The following is a 12,315-nucleotide window of genomic DNA, read 5'->3' on the forward strand; positions in this document are numbered from 1 at the left end:
GAGGCAAGGTGAAGGGAATAGATTTCCCACAACCTAAAGGGAAGTGCTTTCGATGTATTATTAGCGATCAGCCTTGGGAGAGAGGAAAAAAAAAATCCTGAACACACTCTAACTTTACACAGACAAGATTTCAGGGGGGGCTTTGTACATAGCTGCTTAGGAATGTGCGCCTCGCCTTTAAGAAAAAATCCCCAAGCCCAAGGTAGGAGATGTCTTTGAGTGATCCTTGTCTCTCATTTCATTCCTTAGAAGGAAGAGCGTCTCGCTACACCTTGTTTGGAGCTGGAAAGGCGAGACTTAAAAAAAAAAAAAGAAAAAGAAAAAATATTCACAACCTACCCTTCCAATTGGGGAGGAAAAAAAAAAATAAGAGAGGGAAATCTCCTAACTTAATGACTGTGGGGGTAGGATGGATGCGACCGATTTCAGCCCCCCCCCCTTCCCCACCTCCCCCCTCCCCGGCAGGGAAAAAAAAAAAAAGAAAAAGAAAAAAAAAAGCCAACCGCAAACAACTACAGGCTGAACTATCAACACATGCACCGAAAGGGAAAAAATATATAGTGTCCTGTGTAGGGTCGGCAGGGAACGCAAGCACACGCTAAAGCAAGTTGGGAAAGAATCCGAGCTAATCAGCAATCTCTTTCTCTCTCTCTCCTTCTCTCCCTCTCCCCCTCTCTCTCTCTTTCACTGCCCCTGAGATCCCAGCTCGAAAGAGGTACTCCACATTTTTTCATTACCAAAAATCCGTTGCAATAATCATTTGTTGCTAATTGAAACCCTTGGAGACATTTTTCCCCACCCCCTTCACAAACATGGCAACTTTTAGACATGGGAAGCACGTTTAGTTTTATTTTATTAAAGAAAAAAAAAAGAATACGGTTAGGAGGAGGCTGAATCTTTCACCCACGAGAAATATCAGCTCGTCAGCCCCCTTCCCGGGGCGGGGGGGGACGGGACCCCAGTACAGTGAGGGCTTGGGAAAAATTTGGAATACATTATACCGCCTTTGGCAGGAGAATACTCTCCAACTAATGGATTCCTGCTCCTTTTTGTGTGTGTGTGTATCAGTGTGGGGGGTTTCTGGAAAGAGGGGTGGTGGTCGTGGTGGTGGGGAGCCGAGCTTTTATTTTAAGAAACTGTTAGGGTAAGAAGTGTGTCATACTTGACAAATGGAACAAACGCTCTTCCATTTCTTGCTTGTCCTTGCCTTAAAACAGGAATTAAGTTAACCACAGTGCTGCATGTTAATTGCATGTTTACTGGGCTAATGAAAATTACAAAAGGGTTTTGCCACCTCGATCGGTGATGAAAAAGTATGAAGGCGATTGTCATTGCAGCCTTCGGGGAGGGCCGGGGCGCCGGGGGGGGAGGGGGCGGGCACGAACAATATTGATCAGAAGAAGGATAAATCTTTTAACTGCTCGTTAATACCATAAATATGGTCTACACAAGTTTCCACTCTTGTTAAGTCTAATCAGTACATGGAAGATGGAGACATAGCCCACTTGAATGAATTTTTATTATTGCCAGAGGGGTACTTGCATCTGTGGGCTCCCTCCCCTCCTCACTTTGCCCCCCCCTCCAGCTCCAAAATCCCCCTCTTGCCGAGGAGGATCGTGAAGGTGTGCAGAAAGCCCAGGAGACAAATTCAAGCTTTTCGTCCTTTCTCTCCTTTTCCAAATGCTCCTTTTCTGTAAAGCTGAACGGGTCGTGGTGGGGAAAGCCTAAAGCGGGACCCCCCCTCCCCCCCCGTTTATTCCTGAGATCCGTGGATGAAAGGATGACCTAGTAATTCAGTTTGATGATAACCATTTTCATGCTTGAAAACAATCTGCCAAATTAAGCCTAAATGGAAAGAGCAGTGGGAAAGGTAGTGGGAGCAGGGCATTTCGAGATCCCCCCCCACCACCCCGAAAGGGATTGTTTGGTAAAAGGAGGAGGGAAAGGCAATTAAATAGACTAAAGATGATTAAGATCCCAACCAAAAATAATTCTAGGGAGAAGTTTCCCCCCTCCGGTGTTGCCCAGCCCTGGATTTGAAAACTTTGGCCCAACTTGTGGCGATAGCTACAACTTTGCTCCGCAGGGGTCAGAGGTGAGGGCTATTTTAACCCTAAAAGCCTGCGAGTGACCAAGGTTGAGGCTGGGCTCGCAGCACTAATAGCCATAATTACCTCCTCCCCTTCCAGGGACATTCCTCGCAGTAGCAGTGTTAGATGCTGAACTGAAGAAAATCCTGGAGTTGAACATATCTTGGGGGGGTAAATAACAGCAATATGAAGGAATTTCAGAGCTCTCCCTTTCGCTTGGGGGGATTGAAGCCTTTTTTTTTTTCCCCTTTTTTTTTTCTTTCCTCCTTTTTTTCCCCCTTGCCAGCATTCCCAAGGCGCTGGGTCTTTGTCTTAGAAGGAATGGAGTGTCTGAATGGTGTGAAAGGGACAGAGAGGGTCGCTTCAAATCGATTTTACTTGTCCTCTCTGTCTTTTCGGATCAACGCCCTTCAATGGACACATAGGTGCTCTTTCAACCAAAAACTTGTGCAACATTTTCTGCCTGTATTGGTGCTAAATACAATAAATGCTGGGCAGATTTTTTTTCTTTCTTTCCAAAGCAGAAAGCACCCTAATTAAATTGTTTTATATGGACAGTCAAGACAGACCAATTAAGTATGCATTAGTATAAAGATATATTCGAGAGATAAGCGCTCTATAGGAGCCCTGTCTAGGCAAGGTGTGTAAAGTGTCCTCTCGAAGAGAGGTTGTAAGCAGGGTTTCATATGGATTTTTTCCCCTCCATTGCCTCCTATACTCGAGTAACGGACTGAATAAGTTAGCGAAAAGCCATTAGTGAAAGTGGTTTCTAAACAAAGTTAACAGGTGGATGTAGCTGGTTTGAGATTTGAATAACAGTCGCACATCTGTAACACACAGCCATATCTTTATGCAGCACGTATGCATGCAATGTACATTTACAGAGAGAAGTGCCTTCGACCTATAGCTTATGTGCAAATGCACATGCACGGAAATAATATAAATAGCTGGGCACTTCTGTAGGCTACAGGACATGATGTGAGTAAGCGCACACAAACATTACAGATATAATTGTGTATCTATTGTGTATAGGCACCCAGCCCTGCATCAAAGACAGACACACGCACAAGGCGTAGCTGTCTCGCCTGGGTGTGCTGCACAGACACCTAACCGGAGATCAGCGGGCACACAGCATACAGTCCTGGGGTAATTACAAGTGGAAGTATTTCCTATTCGAGGCATAGGCTTTCCCAGGAGTGAAATAACAGATCAGGATAAAACATACACTCACGAACTTCTCTTTCTGTCCATTTTATCACCCTGGGAAAGCTCTCGTGTATGGTTAACCACAGGAACCGGGCTTTAAGCTCTTCTCCATTTCCTTTTTTTTTTTTTCTTCACTGCAGGTTTTCCACGTCGTTCCAACCCCCCCCCCCCAGACAAACAAACAAAAAAGCAATCAGCCCCCAGCCCTGCCTCAGCCTGATCCTGGGGCAGGCAGAGCTGCGGGATGCGATGAGGAGGAGGAGGAGGAGGAGGAGGGAGGTGGGCTGGAAGTTGCTGGGGCACACTCCATCCCTGGGCACTTCGATACCCACCCGCTGAGGCAGAGCTGTGGGAGCGAGTCTGCTGCCCGGAGATGCTGCAGAGTGGGACCGGGGAATCGCCCCTTTATCGTGACATTGCACTGCAGAGACAGGACGGGGTTTTGCTGGAGGGGCCGGGGAAGAGGGGCAGAGGGGTACAGGGATGCGAAGCAACCGTGCGACGGCTGCCCGGTTTGACACTCGTTTTCTAGCAGCGCTTTGGATGTGTTAGCCCATCAAAGGAAGATGGGAGAGGGGGAAGAATAAGCCATTCCTTGCTTAGGTGCTTTAATGTCACGGTAAACAGGTTAGAAACAGACGTTTTTAAAGCCTCAATTTCTCTCTCCTGGTTACCTTCGAGGATAAATCATAACAGACTGTATGTGGGGCAAAGAATTCATCTAAAGGAGATCTCAGCAAGTCACTACCCGGACAATAGTCCACCTCCTGTTGGGTTGCGTATTGATCAGGAGAGGAGCTGAAGATGTCGCCACACTAAATATTTACTGATCACACACAAATAGCCGGGACTTGAACGATTTTCTCCTGTGAGGAGAGCAGAGAGAGAAGGGTAAATCATTTTATTAGTGTGTATAAAGCAAAGAGCACACTCTGGCTTGGAGTGTTTTAAGATGTGTCTTCAGCTGGATGAAAAGAGTTAGGGAAATCGATACGGAGTGATTAGACGAGCCAGTCGTGTCAAAGAGAGAGGCTGTGAATTTCATGGATTTGGTTATTCCGGGAGGGGGAAAATATATCGAGAGATTAAAGGGAGGAACCCATTGTAGCAGAGCCAATGAAAAAATAATATCTAATCAGACCCGGCAAAGGTAGGGACGGGATAAGACCCACATTTCTAAAGAATCGCATCAGCTGGAGAGGGATCAGGGACACACATGAAAGAGGCAAATGGGGGGGGGGGAGAGGAGGCGAGTAGGAGCCTAGAAATGCTACAGAGCAAACCCAGGAGAGGCAGAGAAAAGTCGCCCCTGTGAAGCAATGCTGAGACACCACGAAAATGGGGACAAAAGACCCAGGAGCGAGGGATAGGCGAGGGCTGGAGTAAACGGGCGCCTGCCTTGGAGGTGAAGTTGAGGGGTCTCTAGCCCCGGGTGCCCACCAGGCAGGGAGCTCTGCAGCAGCAGAAGCGAGGGCACATCCAGCTCAGATGCGAGGTGTTTAAATCCTTCTCCTACAAGTTTGTTCTCCCCCCCCCCGCCCCCGAGCAAATGTGGTGAGTAAAATGGATTTTAGCGTTTAACCACCTCATTTTATCCACGTAATGACAAGGATCGTAATATGTAATCTACAGATTACTGCCATTCGAGGGTGACCACAAATGACATAAAAAAAAAAAAATCAGCATTTCTTCAAATGACAAAATGGCTAAAACCAGCCCGTGCTTTAAGTATTGAAGTTGGGGAGTTGCTGCTGCAGGATTTTATCGGTCGTAGGGAGCAATTCAGCCGTGGCTCAGGTACAACCCTGGGGTGTCTCGGCGGATTAAAGAAAACTTTGCTGGAGACGAGCGAGTGTCTAAGTGCCAAAGGGCAGAAAGCTGGGAGCAGGGCAGGGCTCTGCAAAGCGACCTTAAAATACGTTCTTTAGGGATGCTCGGGATGTTATATATATATATATATATTTTTTTTTTTTTTTAATTATTGCCTCCAATCACTGACGTTTGGGCCGTGTTCAAACGCTACCTTCTCTCTGTGTTTTTCTTTAGCAGAAAATAGGGTGCGACTGCAGAGAACTAAGTCAAAGGAGCGAGAGAAAGTTTGAGCCGCACTTTAAATGATGCTGATTGCTGGGAGGGAGGGAGGGAAGACATCTAAAGCTAGGAACCGAGGAGTAAAACTGATGTGAAAACAGCTTTTCACTTCTCCTCCAAGTGCTAATTTTGCTACTGTAAACAAACACTGAAGTTAGAAACAGCTGCAAATAGCCTGCCGGGCACTCAGGGCTCAGGGACGAGGCGGGGGGAAATGACTTTTGTTCATCTCTCGGGCTGAGTTTCACCCAAACTCTGCTTTCTCCCGAAATCGGTGGCTGATGCTGGCTTTAGTTGTGGAGAAGGGGAGGAAAAAAAAAAAAAAAAAAAATATATGTAGGCTTATTAAGCGCATTTAATGTGAGCCTATAGAGCGCAGGCAGCTCGGCTGGATCACTAATGCAACAGGAAACCTCGGGATAGACTCAGCCTAATTAACAGTTTTCCATAGCTGAAGCGATTTTTAAGAATCCCAGTGGATTAGCCCAATATGTTCAGGTGTGAGGCTACGAGGGCCTATAACTCCTTTCACTATAATCTTATAACCTCCTTACCTAATTCCTTAGATTGCAGATAGGAAGAGTCTGACCCTGGAGGTCGTAAAGAGCTTGGTTTCATTAACCCTTCCCTCCCCAGCGCGGCTCCAAGGTTAACTGCGGCAGGCTGTGTGTTTGGGGGAGGGAGGGCAGAAGAAAGGGATTTGCAAGAGGGGTCGATCCGACGGGGGCGGGGGGGGCAAGGCTTAAAATGATTTCTGCTCCCTCCATTCCCCTCCCTTGAGCCAAAGGAAAAATGGAAATGGAACTTTTCTTGTTCCCATGCACGGGGAAGTGCATAAATGTATGGACGTTTGTGAGAAAAATTCATTCCCTTTACACCATTTCAGAGTGGGATTTTTTAAATTTTTTTTTTTCAAACGTGGAGGAAATGAAATATTCTAGAAATGTCAAATATTGCAAAAAAAAAAAAAAAAAAAAGCAAAGCAATCTCCATCTTTAGGACCAGCAGCAATCTCTTGAGCTTCTTGTCCATAGTAGAGCTGTAATCTTTAAAGAAAAAAAAAATCTAGAAAAGCTTCTCAGACTGTATTTGCCTGGTAACACACCTGGTTTATATTTTAATAGGTAGTTACATTGTATTGATTCAGGGTACATCATTGATGTTGAAAGTTAATAACTCTCAAATTATATCTATCTGCCTACATACATAATAATTGCATACACAGTGTAACACTGTAAGAATTTGCATTTTGCAGCACATTCTTTGTTCTTAAATCTTTTAACACATTGAATTGTTCCTTTGAAGAAAATGCTATTGAACCACATGTTTAAGGAAAAGATGCTTCTAAACTATATGTTTAAGCAATGAAATTGTTGAGTGAAATACAGGTTTCTTTGTATTTCACACAAACCTTGCCATACGCCAGTCTTAACCTATACATCCGAACTGCTTTTTTTTTTTTTTTGTCTTTTCTCTTTTTTTTTCCCTTCCCAGTCAGAAGGCAGAAATATGTGAACTGCTGAGAGAGGTGGGTACTTTTTGGTAAGTATGTTTAGATATGGTCTTCAGATACATTTATTGTACTTTCAAATTCTTTGGATACTAATTGAGCTAGCAAACAATATCCCAGCTGAATGTCTCAGCTCCTTCTTTATTTAACAAAGTTTTAATATAGAATTATATTGTAGCCATCCTTCTACTAAACAATATAGCTGAGGAGTCAGCAAAAAATAAAAAAAATCTTAAAACCAAGTTATAATTGCTGCCTTATATCTGACTCTTCTTCCTTTCTGCAGTCCTAATGAAATCTTTAAAGTTTTTTTTATTTCTGAGTGACAGATCAAAAATAATTAGCAGAATCAGAAGCAGCCGGAAAGCTTGAAATAATGTGTCTAAATATTTCATACTGCTACTTATAATACTAGCCCATCAGTTTTAAAAAGGAACCATTCCTATTTATTCTGTGGTAGTTTATGAGTACAGAAAGATATATTATTTTTTTCCAGGGCCTGCATCAGAGATGACATAAATAGAGATTGAACTATCAGGAAAAAAAATAAAAAAAAAAAAATTAAAAAGAAAACCCTGGACAGGAATAGAGACAGTCAGATAGATAAATAACTGCATCTGAACAATGTTATGTACTACATTAGGGGATGGTAAAAAAAAAAAAAAGTAGATCGCATATTTATAACCTCATAATTAAAATACATTCTTATCTCTCTCCTCTGAAAGGTTGAGCTTTCTTGGAAATATTTTGAGTGCATATTTTAAACTCCATGTCCCGAATTGAATTAAGATGAGCTGTTTTACCCAAGAGTAAAACACTTGTTTACAATTTAATGTTTAAGTTTCAACTGCTGATCAATCGCTGTATGATTTTCTTTATATTTTACCTCCTTATGTTTGGAGACTTTATTTAAAATGGTGCTGGTTTATATCAAATTCTAATTTCTGTTTGTAAGAAATTAGTCAATATTATCCAAAATAATCCCCTGTGTTTCACTGAGGTAAATTGGATGAGTATTTTTCACATTCAAAGGTTAAAGCTAAACTGAAAACTTTAAAGCAAAGGGATACCAGCAAACGGTTAAAAATGGCACGTCTGTTCTCTCTTGACAAGCTTGCATTACATCACATGTAAGGAAGCACAAATTTTTGAATCTAAGATCAGTTTTAGTTTTTAATAGGAAATAATTACATGGAACTTTATTTCCAGAGAGAATGTCCCTTCCAGCTACAGTGTTTTGCTTTGATCTAAGTATTAACTGGTAATAAAATAACCATATTTTGGATCCTAAGCATATTGATGCTTAAAGGAATGTTATGCTTTCAATCAAATTCCAACTTTAGATTATCCAAAGGTATTCATCCTTCTTTTGTCAGAAACCAATTTGCTCTTTTTCTCCTACAGCTACTCACATGTGTTTTAGTATACTTTGTTATTTTATAGTAGAATTTGCACTATCTAGGTGGAAAACTTTAGATGGAGTGAGATCATGTCCCAGCCTGGCAATTTGGGCTGTTTCTCATACAGCTAGCTCCCCAGTCCAGCCCTTCTTTACACTTGTTGTACACCACCACCATTGCTCATCTCTGAGGGCGACCACCGCGAACGTCTTTGCAGCAGTATTTTGTTTTAAATCTTCAGATTTCTTTTTTTTTTTTTTTTTTTTTTACCTGGAGAATCAATCATTTGGACCCATCCTGAACAATTAACCTCCCCTTTATGTTACAGCCCCAAGTGCAGTACTTCATAAAGACGTGAAAAGGACATCCCAGACAGCAGGACCCGAGCCCAGGCTTGTCACAGAGTATAAAAGGAGAGAGAAGGGGAGTTTTTATCTCTTTGCTCCACCAATTCTTAATAGTTCTAAGTTTCAGTGTGACAATAAAACAGTTTTGATAACATAGCTCATGGGTTTCTCTGCCACATAAAGTTTTCTTAATAATAAAAAAGAAGAAACTTTATCCCTGCTAAATTAAAATAGGGCAGATGTTGGATATGGTTCGTATTAGCCAGCCTCTCACCCCTTTGCCCCTGGCACTAAAGTTCTGACTTTTTCTTTCTACTATGTCTGTTTCTAACTGAAAGGTATTATTCCTGCCCTAGCTCTCTTCTTCTATTTATTTTTTTAGCATCTAAAATTAAACTTATTCATTTAGTAATATACGTTCTATTTCAGATTGCTAAATCTGGCCAGAGAGGGGAAACATTTTCCAAAAAGCGATGCATCACTGACCTTAAACGAAAACACGAGGTAGGGAAAGCTGTTCTTAAAAGGTTTATTTCTAGAGAATTTTGTAGCTCTGTTGACATTATAGGGATAATGGCTGTATTGCAATGGGCTTTCAAGTCCCAAGAGGTTTATGTTTTCTTCTGAGCATAAGTATAATAAAATTTTAAAGATGCACAAAGTCTCATCACTTTAGATATTTAAAACCAGATTGAAAAAACCCTTGGGAAACATACATTATAGTGGACAGCCCTGCTGAGAAAGCAGGGGATAGACAAAAAAAAAATACCCCAAACTCAAACCCAAATAAAACCCCTCAGTTTTTCATGCTAGCTCTATGAAAATCCTGGCTATTAAACTCCCAAGGATAGTACAGCTCTTTTGTCCAGAGCTGTGAAGATAGAATTTATCGTCCATTTGGAATGATCAAGTTTAGGCTAATAAAAGGCCCTCTGTAAGCAGAAATGCCCAAGTTGATGTTTGGCAGAGTTTTCAATGGTAGAGTTTATATAGGATGGGGGCTCTGCACTATTTGAAATTACTCCTATCTCAGCAGCAGAAGATGATTTGACATACAGAAGTAAACATTAGTAGGCAACGGCTGAAGGTTAATCAGCATTGTGTTCTGAACTGGATGGCTGAAAGTAGGAAAAAGTGAAAGCTGCTCTCTCTAGCCCTTCCCTTTGCTAAGGTGCTGCTAACTTTTATGATTTTTTTTTTTTCCTCTTCCTCTTTTACTATCTGTCTTTGTGCCTGAGGGCCAGTGAAAGAACACTGCAGATTCTAGATTGCTTTCAGAGTTTCCCTTTGCTGATGATGGATTACCATGTCAATTTAAACGGCATAGGATTAATTTGTTTCAATGATTTCTCTTTAGGCTGAATGCCAGTCTTTTTTTCTCTCTCTCTCCTTGATAATAATAATAATAATAATAATAATAATAATAATAATAATATCACAATCATCATCATCCTTAAAAACCCCAAACACTTTTGATATCCCACATTAAATAGACAATAATAAAAATAGACAAGTTAGGTGTAATGTTGCAACACAGTTATAGGTTTTGAGTGTTTTTATCTCATTCTAAGAGGCTGAAGCATACAGTCAGTCACATTAAAATGAAATTGGATCCAACGTTTATTCAATAAATACTTGTCTTGTAGGTAATCCAGAGCAGAGTGCTTTTGACACATAAGGACTTAATTTGTCTTGGATAACAAGTTATTAATATGGCACATTTAAACTTGCCACCTACAATAAGGTCATTTAGATCTATAATACGACTCACAAGAGAACTTCATAAAGCCAGAAACAAAGTTTGAAACTGCCTCTGAGTTGTGGAGCAGACGCACGGCTCATGGTTTGCTCTTTTCAGAAGAAAGTTCAGAGCAAGTAGGAGCCACCCAAATCCAAATGGTGTGCATCTGCTCTTCTTTGAAAGGCAAACGTAAATGGAGTAAGGAGGAAAAAGAGAACCCAAACACACATTTTTGAATGAGTAAGCTTTAAAGCTGTGCTGCGTCTGCTAACAAACTCATCACAGCTTTGAAAGTGAAAAAACAACATTTGGTTCTGAGTGGAAATTCGCCCGCATTTGCACCCTACCTCTTCCATGTGCTTTGCAGTTTACTTGCTTTTAATAATAAGCGAGGAAGTTGGAACATAATCCACCCATAAATGTTATTGCTGTAATTTGACTGTGCTGTGTTTGTTCATGCATTAGCCATATATGTAAAGTGAAGTGGGGATGGATGGTGGTGATCCCCGTACAGCCTGAACAAACAGAGGTGTTTTGGTACATACTGGATTTCAACCCCCAAATACTCTGCAATTGTTTTAACATTGGGAAGCTGGAGGTGGGGTGTTTGGTTTCAGACCTGTCCTAACCGAACAATGCCTGCGAGAGGTGCATCAGGAAGGCAGTATCATGGGCATGCAACACAGGACGTGTTTTGCGGCTGGCGATTCGGTCTCCACACTGTATGCGTGAGCTCTATTACCCTGCTTTTATGTATTAAGCTGTTGGTTGCTCTTGCCCTGGCAGATTCTGTCTCTTTAAGTAACTAAATCTCATTTTTAAGCTCTTCCTGGGAAAAGGATGTTACACATGAGTAGAAAAATGCAGGCAAGAGAGGCTAATTGAATGAAAAGAGAGAATTAGGTTAAAAATAGAGTACAATCTAGTATCACATTTTCACTAGTGTAACCTGAAATGAAGGTGTCTCCAAGTCCCTAGTGATGCCAGAGTGTTTAGATGTTGGGCACAGATGGAGACACCTATTGAAATGTGTCTGAAGAAGATTAATAGGACTTGTCAGTGTTGGGAAAGCACTGCTTTGCTGTAAATTTCTACTAGCACAAGATGAATTACCGATGAATGCTCAGTTATCAACCCCATCACTATCATTGGACACTAAATCAAATTGAGCAGTTATCTACAATCAGAAAATTTCTTTTAAAAATAGGCATACACCTTTAGGCTTAAACTCTTTAATAAGACAATATCCTCTATGGTATGTGTGTGTTCATGAAGGGATATGATTTAAAGTTTCTATACAAAAGGCTTCTGTTCGGAAACGAACTCCAAGTTTAGTGTGAAATCAGGGTTGTCAAACAATAGAAGATATTCAGAAAATACTGGTTATACTATACAATGTTCTGCTGGGGGCCTGATCCAAAATGGATTTTCATGCGTGTGATTAGATTTTGGATCCGTCCCTACTTGTGAAATGGTTTTTTCATCACTCCTCTCCCCTTATTTTTGGCGATGATAAAAACCCCTTCTCTCTACCTTAAAGACTGAGCATCCAAATCATATATTAATGCAAAATAGCTGTCAAGACTCAGGATATATGTATAATAATAATACCACCTCCCCAACATATTTAGGAAATTACAGCTTAGTATAATGAAATATGTGATGAAAGAATCAATGAATAATATTTTAACTGAGAATATTTCCTTCTCTCCTTTATAAAAGGGGAAACTGTCACAAGCAAAACTATCACAAGCATTTACCAGCCCACTGCTGAAGTATATTAGCTGTATTTACCATGGGATGCTGCTGCTGACAATGACATTAAATAAGCATAATATATTTTTAGTTTCTAGGATTTCTTTCCCTTTCACCCAGGCATTCTACTACTTTATCCAAGGAGGTTTATCGTGGCATGTTTTCTGAAGTCAGT

At 41.2% G+C, this 12,315-nt stretch overlaps 1 long non-coding RNA gene across 4 annotated transcripts in view; it reads left to right on the top strand.

The window, feature by feature from the left end:
* LOC128150821 (uncharacterized) overlaps positions 1–12,315 on the top strand; it is a 33,211-nt gene that overhangs the window by 1,060 nt on the left and 19,836 nt on the right. For 2 of the 4 annotated variants that reach the window (XR_008238202.1, XR_008238199.1), the window contains exon 2: positions 6,882–6,915. The exons of 1 other annotated variant lie outside the window; for it this stretch is intronic. This is a non-coding gene — a long non-coding RNA (uncharacterized LOC128150821). Of the gene's footprint in view, positions 1–6,881; positions 6,930–12,315 lie in introns of all 4 variants that reach the window. One more of the 4 variants, XR_008238201.1, reaches the window with a different exon arrangement.

Source organism: Harpia harpyja, chromosome 14, assembly GCF_026419915.1.
Source record: "Harpia harpyja isolate bHarHar1 chromosome 14, bHarHar1 primary haplotype, whole genome shotgun sequence".
NCBI classification, from domain to species: Eukaryota; Metazoa; Chordata; class Aves; order Accipitriformes; family Accipitridae; genus Harpia; species Harpia harpyja.